The 6243-nt window shown below is 58.8% G+C and overlaps 1 long non-coding RNA gene and 1 pseudogene across 2 annotated transcripts; one reads left to right on the top strand and one right to left on the bottom strand.

Annotated features, from left to right (window-relative positions):
* Positions 1-402: 402 nt before the first annotated feature.
* LOC147571428 (uncharacterized) lies at positions 403-2708 on the bottom strand. 2 transcript variants are annotated; one of them, XR_015247408.1, is made up of 3 exons: positions 2582-2708; positions 2138-2186; positions 403-1001 (listed from the first exon to the last, which is right to left on the bottom strand). It is a non-coding gene; the product is annotated as an uncharacterized LOC147571428 (long non-coding RNA). The 2 variants fall into 2 exon arrangements; XR_015247407.1 differs by lacking the exon at positions 2582-2708 and adding an exon at positions 2296-2517.
* A 1216-nt stretch (positions 2709-3924) lies between these two features.
* Positions 3925-4043, top strand: LOC147571427 (5S ribosomal RNA; annotated as a pseudogene).
* The last annotated feature ends 2200 nt before the right edge of the window (positions 4044-6243 follow it).

Below are 6243 nucleotides of genomic sequence, written 5' to 3'. Positions count from 1 at the left end.
GTTTAGACCACATCATGTCTGGAAACTACCTTTTCAACTGCTGCCTTCCTCTGTGGGTGGTGAGGGATGTGAGAGCTGGGAGGGCAGGGACTGTATCTGGCACGTTCCTCGACTCTATTTGTGGAAACTCCGAGTGAATTCCTTAAAGATTTATTTCTTACAGGGGTGTCTGGGTGGCTCAGTCAGTCGGGTTCTGACTCTTGGCTTCAGCTCAGGTCATGAACTCAAGGTTTGTGCGTTCGAGCCCTGTGTCAGGCTCTGTGCTGATAGCATGGAGCCTACTTGGCATTCTATCTCCTTCTTTCTGCCCCTCCCCTGCTCATGTATGTGCCCAGGCTCGCTCTCTCTGTCTAAAATAAATGAACGTTTAAGAATTTTTTAAAGAAAAACAATTGTGTTTAAAAGAGGATAGGATTTTCTCATTTTTCGGAAAAATTCTATGCTTTTTGGTTTTTTTTTTTTCCTTCGGTAAGCTCTACACCCAACGGGGAGGTCAGACTCATGACCCTGAGATCAAGAGTCCCAAGCTCCACTGACTGAGCCGGCCAGGCACCCCTGTCCTTCTCTTACCCAAGGCTACTATCTTGAGCTTTGAGTCGCTGACTTAACTCTGAAAAGCAGTGAGTCTTAGATGCAGCCAATGGCAAAGAGCACACGTCGGACAAAACCGGAGGGAACAAAACTGGGGATGATGCCTGCCGTTTGAAAAGCATTCCAATCTCAGACAAAGTAGCACCGAAAACAGATCTCAGCTGGTTCGCGGACTTTGGCACGCCGACGTTACCGGTGAGAAATGAGATACAAGAACGGACCGCCATGAAGTTGACATTCCCACCATGGGACCCAGAAGGAAACGGGGGCCCCACCTTGCAGAGGGTGGCCACCCTCTGGGCCGGCTCGGCTTCCACCTCGGGCAGCGACTTGGCCTTCCTCGGGGTCTGCTGCAGCTTCCGCTCCGCCACCTCCAGGCGCTCTTGCAACTGGCGGTTTTGATCCGCAGTCTAGGAAATGAAGGCAAAGCATCAAAGTGTAGCAAGTCTTCTCTCCGTTTCCATTTTTAATAAAGTGAAACAAAATCTAAATGCAGAGATCTACTGTTAGTTCTGACTGAAGCCAACAGTTTGGTAGGTGCTTCAGAGTAAACCTTTCCTTTCTGCGAGGAGTCACCCACTGCCTTGGTCCTCCGTTCGCTACGCAAAACATGTCTTGCCAAACTCTTTGCTCTTCTTCACTATCTTCAAAGAAGTCTTTCCAAAGACAAAGTTCCCACACATTAAAGAAAACCCATCTTCTGGAGGAGCTTGCTCGCTCTTCCTGACCAGTTAAGGAGAGAAGGGTTCGGTCCTAACCCTTCATAAACATATTTATACTGGGGTCCGAGGGCTCGCTACATAAGACATTCTGAGGTGGGCACATCAGCCAGCACAGAGCTTCTGAGAGCATGCCTGATGCCAGTTGAGTTCCTTTTGGAAGTGTACCATTATTCAACAAAAACACTCTCCCTCTTGACCAAAAACGTGGAAAACTTCAACGTGGAAAACTTAGACACGAGATTTTTTGTTAAAGGACTTTTAGGGAAGCCGAGGTGGCTCAGTCAGTTAAGCGTCCACCTTCGGCTCAGGTCATGATCTCATAGCTCATGGGGTCAACCCCGCCTCGTGCTCTGTGCTGACAGCTCAGAGCCTGGAGCCTGCTTTGGATTCTGTGTCTCCCTCTCTCCCTCTCTGGCCCTCCACTGCTCATGCTTACTCTCTCTCCGTCTCTCTCTCTCTCACTCTGGCTCCCTTTCTCAAAAATAAATAAGCATTAAAAATATATAAAGTCATTTTAAAAATCATGTACAAGGTGAGGTTTTTCCAAGGTTAACGTTTGTTCCCACAGACTCCTTCCATCTTCTGTGTGCATATAGCTCTGTGTGTATATACAGACCACGTATCATGCTTTCAAACCCTCCAAAATAAATCACATGCTGTACACATAGTATTTCACCATCTGCCCTTTACACTCATGATTTGGAACATGGTACGTGCTCTCAAACAGCATTCCTCCATGTCATTTTAATGGCTTCCTAGTATTTCACTTTGTTTATCATTTTGGGTCGACTGGCGCATTTGACAAACACACCAGGCAAACTCACTCTGTTTCCAAGAAGCTGGATGTGGTTTTCCTGTTCAATGCTGGATGACCTGAGACAACCAAGGAAGAGACGTGCTGCTTCCCAAAACACAGGGTCTCACATCCTCACGCCAGACTGTGCTTCTGCACCTGCCATTCCCCCCGATCTCAGGTACTAACCAAAATGGCCAGCTGCCTACACATTCCCAGCCACTCCCTGCTCCTTTGGAAACAGTGCTAACAGGCAACAGAGTAACGTGCATGTAAGACAAGACAAAGAAGGAATCAAGGAGGGGAGCCCCATAACATGCTTCCATAAAATTTGAAAGAATTAAACCCTGGACGTTGAAGTAAGCCCGCTGGTCAACACAAGATTCTAAGATCCTAAAACCCTGACATTGACACTTGGTCCTTAACTTGACTTGTAATTAATGAAAGTGGAATGAAGTTCAACGAAACCAACGACCTGTCGATGCAGAGAGTCCTTCTTTGCGATCTCGTTTTCAAGATTCTCCTTGAGGTCGTACAGAGAGGTGGCTTCGTGTTGTGCCCTGAGGCAGTTCTTCTCAAGGGTAGTGATCCTCTCTTGCATGTCTTCCTTCTGGGCCATGGCCTACAGTAGGTATTTCAGAGAGAAAACAGGGAAAGAATCAGGGTACGACACATTAACACACTCCAGACACAAAAAGCAGGCAAAAACCTCATGTTCCAAACAAACAGAAAAGTAGCATCCTCGGGGCACCTGGGTGGCTCACCCGCTGTGGCTCTGTGAGTTGGCACCCCGCGTCAGGCTCTGTGCCAACTTTGCACCTTCCCTGAAACACCAGGCATGTGCACGGTAAAGGGGGCACGCGCTGGGCCTGGGAGGCTAGGACCAGCCTCTTTCGGCGCATAGCGGCAGCGGGTAGCGTTTGGGGACAAACGAACCTGAACACGCCGGATCTCCTCTTGGGTCGGAAGCTATGCAGGGTCGGGCCTGGTTAGTACTAGGATGGGAGACCATCTGGGAATGCGTGTAACTGGAGGCTTTTCCCTTTTGCCTTTGACCTCCTTGACCTCTTCATTGGCGCCAGCCCACCCCCCCTCCCTTCCTGACCAGGGAGAGGCGCTCCTGGGGCCAAACTCAACGCAGCCAGGGCTCCCTCAGCCCCTCCCAGTTCAGCCCAGCGGCCTGGCCTGCCTTACACACCCCACCCCACGTCACAAGGGGCCCGCTCCCCTTTCCCCACTCCCCGCACCAGGCCAAATCCCACTGCACGGGCCTGAAAACACACCCCAGCTTTGCACCTTCCCTGACACACCACCTACACCCGCACGGAGTGCACAGTGCACGCGGGACCGGTTTCCGGAGTTGGGGGTCCGGGGTGCGGGGTCCTGGGGATGGCCGCTGGAGCGTGGGGGCTGGGGCCTGGGTTGGAGGGTGGGGGCTGGGGTGCGTAGACGCGAGGACAAAAATGGGGCAGGAGGGACACAGAGACACCACACTCCGTCTACGCCACAGGCCTGGGCTGTCTGGGTGCTGGGCCTCTTCCCTCCCTCGGAGCCCTCCACCCCTGAATCCCTGGCAATTCACAAGACCCAGCTAGGTGAGCGGGCTTTGTCTGGTGATGTTGTCTGGGGACGCTGGGGCTCCGGTTGGCGTTTGAGCCAGTTGGGGCAGAAGGGAGGGAATGGCCAGGTGGGGGGCTGGCAGACAGGCAGGCAGGCAGGCAGGCAGGCAGGCAAGCAGGTGCATGGGTGCAGCGCGGCACCCTCTGGGCTTGGGACGCGTGGAGCAGGCTCTTGAAGTGCACAGCGGCAGCCCCTGGCGTCTTTGGCCATACCAGCCTGAACGCGCCCGACCCCGTCTCCTCTCGGAAGCTAAGCAGGGTCGGGCCTGCTTAGAACTTGGATGGGAGACCGCCTGGGAACACCGGGTGCTGTAGGCTTTTGCCTTTTGCCTTGGCCTCCTTGACCTCTCCTTTGGCGCCCGCCGCCCCCCCCTCCCTCCCTGTGTCCCTGTCTCCCCAGGGAGCACGGCTCCTGGGGCCAAACACACCCCAGCCACTGCTACCTCAGCCCCTCCCGGGCCAGCTGAGCGGCCTGGCAGGGCCTGGCTCCGCTCCGCCCCACCCCCCCAGGCCCCCCCCCCCCCCCCCCCGCACACCCCACCGCACTTCACAAGGGGCACGCTCCCCGCTCCCCGCCTCAGCCAAATCCCACTGCACCGACTGGAAGCCACAGCGCAGCTTTGCACCTTTCCTGACACACCACCCAAACCCGCACCCGCACGGAGGGTGGCGGGTGCGGTGTGGGCGGGACCGGAAGCTGGCGCCTGGGGGCTGGAGGGTGGGGGCTGGGTGGGTGGATACAAGAACCCAGGAGCGGGCGGGCGGTCGGGCGGGCGGGAGGGGCAGCGAGACCCCAGACTCGGACTCCATCACAGGCCTGGGCTCCCTGGGTCCTGGACCTCTTCGCTCCCTCGAGCCCTCATCCCCAGGGCCCGTGGCATTTCACGAGGCCAAGCTAGGGCAGCGTACTCGGGCTGGTGATGGTCTCTGGGGGCGCTGGGGGCTCCGGGGTGGGTTTGCACCAGGTGGGGCAGACGGGAGGGAACGGCCCCGTGGCTGGCTGCGCCCGCCCTAGGGCTGGGGAGGAGGCTCTGAGAACCAGGCGGGGCGGGCCCCGAAGGCCCGAGCGGCCTGATGCCCCACGCTCACTTCCACCCTCTTCCCACTGAGCAGCCCATCGTGGTGTGGTGCGGGGCTGCGAGGTGTGGTGCGGTGCGCTGCGGGATGGAAGCGGAGGCGGGCGTGGGGCCAAGCCAGGAGCAGCCGGCAAGAGTCCCGGGGTTAGAGAACACCGGGGCTTGTGCCACAGAGCCTTGCCAGGGTCCTCTGGCGCAGCCTCCGCCACCCGCGGCGGAGGGCGGCGGCTGCGGCGGCGGGGCGGCGGCGGCGACTGCGGCTGCGGATGAGGCGGCGGCGGCGGCGGCTGAGGCTGAAGCGGCGGGTGTGTCGGCTGCGGCTGAGGCGGCGGCTGCGGCTGAAGCGGGGGCTGTGGCGGCTGCGGCTGAGGCGGCGGCAGGCAGGCTGGCAGGCAGGCTAGCAGGCAGGCAGGTAGTCAGGCCGGCGCGTGCATGGGAGAAGCGCGGCACCCGCTGGGCTTGGGACGCGTGGAGCTTTCTCTTGGAGCGCTCAGCGGCAGCCGCTGGCGTCTTCGGCCATAGCAGCCTGAATGCGCCCCACCCGGTCTTCTCTCCGCAGCTAAGCAGGGTCGGGCCTGGTTAGAACTTGGATGGGAGACCGCCTGGGAACACCTGGTGCTGTAGGCTTTTGCCTTTTGCTTTTGGCTTCCTTAACCTCTCTTCTGGCACCCATCTGCCTCCCCCCCCCCCGTGTCCTTTACTCCCCAGGGAGCGGGGCTCCTGGGGCCAAACACACCCCAGCCACTGCTCCCTCAGCCCCTCCCGGGCCAGCAGAGCGGCCTGGCAGAGCCTGGCTCCTCCCTGACCCTCCCCACCTCCCCAGGGGCCCGCACCCCCCACGGCATTTCACAAGGGGCATCTTCCCCGATCCCCGCACCTGGCCAAATCCAACTGCTTGGGCTTGAAGCCACACCCCAGCTTTGCACCTTCCCTGACACACCGCCTACAGCCGCACTGAGGGCAGGCCGGACCGGTTCGGGATCCGGGATCTGGGGGCTGGGCCTGGGGGCTGGGGGCTGGGGGCTGGAGGGTGGGGGCTGGGGTGCGTGGATGCGAGGACAAAGAAGGGGCGGGAGGGACACAGAGACACCACACTCCGACTATGCCACAGGCCTGGGCTGCCTGGGTCCTGGGCCTCTTCCCTCCCTCAGAGCCCTCAACCCCTGAGCCCCTGGCGATTCACAAGACCCAGCTAGGGGAGCGGGCGTTGTGTGGTGATGTTGCCTGGGGCCTCTGGGGTCTCAGGTTTGCGTTTGAGCCAGGTGGCGCAGAAGGGAGGGAATGGCCAGGTGGGGGGCTGCCCGAGGGTGGGGAGGGGGTGCTGAGAATCCGGGGGGCCCCTAAGGCCTGGCCTGGCGGATGCTGCTGCTCGCTCCCACCCATTTTGCAGTGAGCGGCTGGACTTGGTGTGGTGTGCTTTTCTTTGGTGTGCTTTGGTGGGG

The sequence above is a fragment of the Puma concolor genome, unplaced genomic scaffold (assembly GCF_028749965.1).
Source record: "Puma concolor isolate L17-30 unplaced genomic scaffold, mPumCon1.1.hap2 unalloc_scaffold_28, whole genome shotgun sequence".
NCBI lineage: Eukaryota > Metazoa > Chordata > Mammalia > Carnivora > Felidae > Puma > Puma concolor.
The sequence above is the reverse complement of the archived record's forward strand: the minus strand, read 5'-3'. Positions and strand labels throughout refer to the sequence as shown.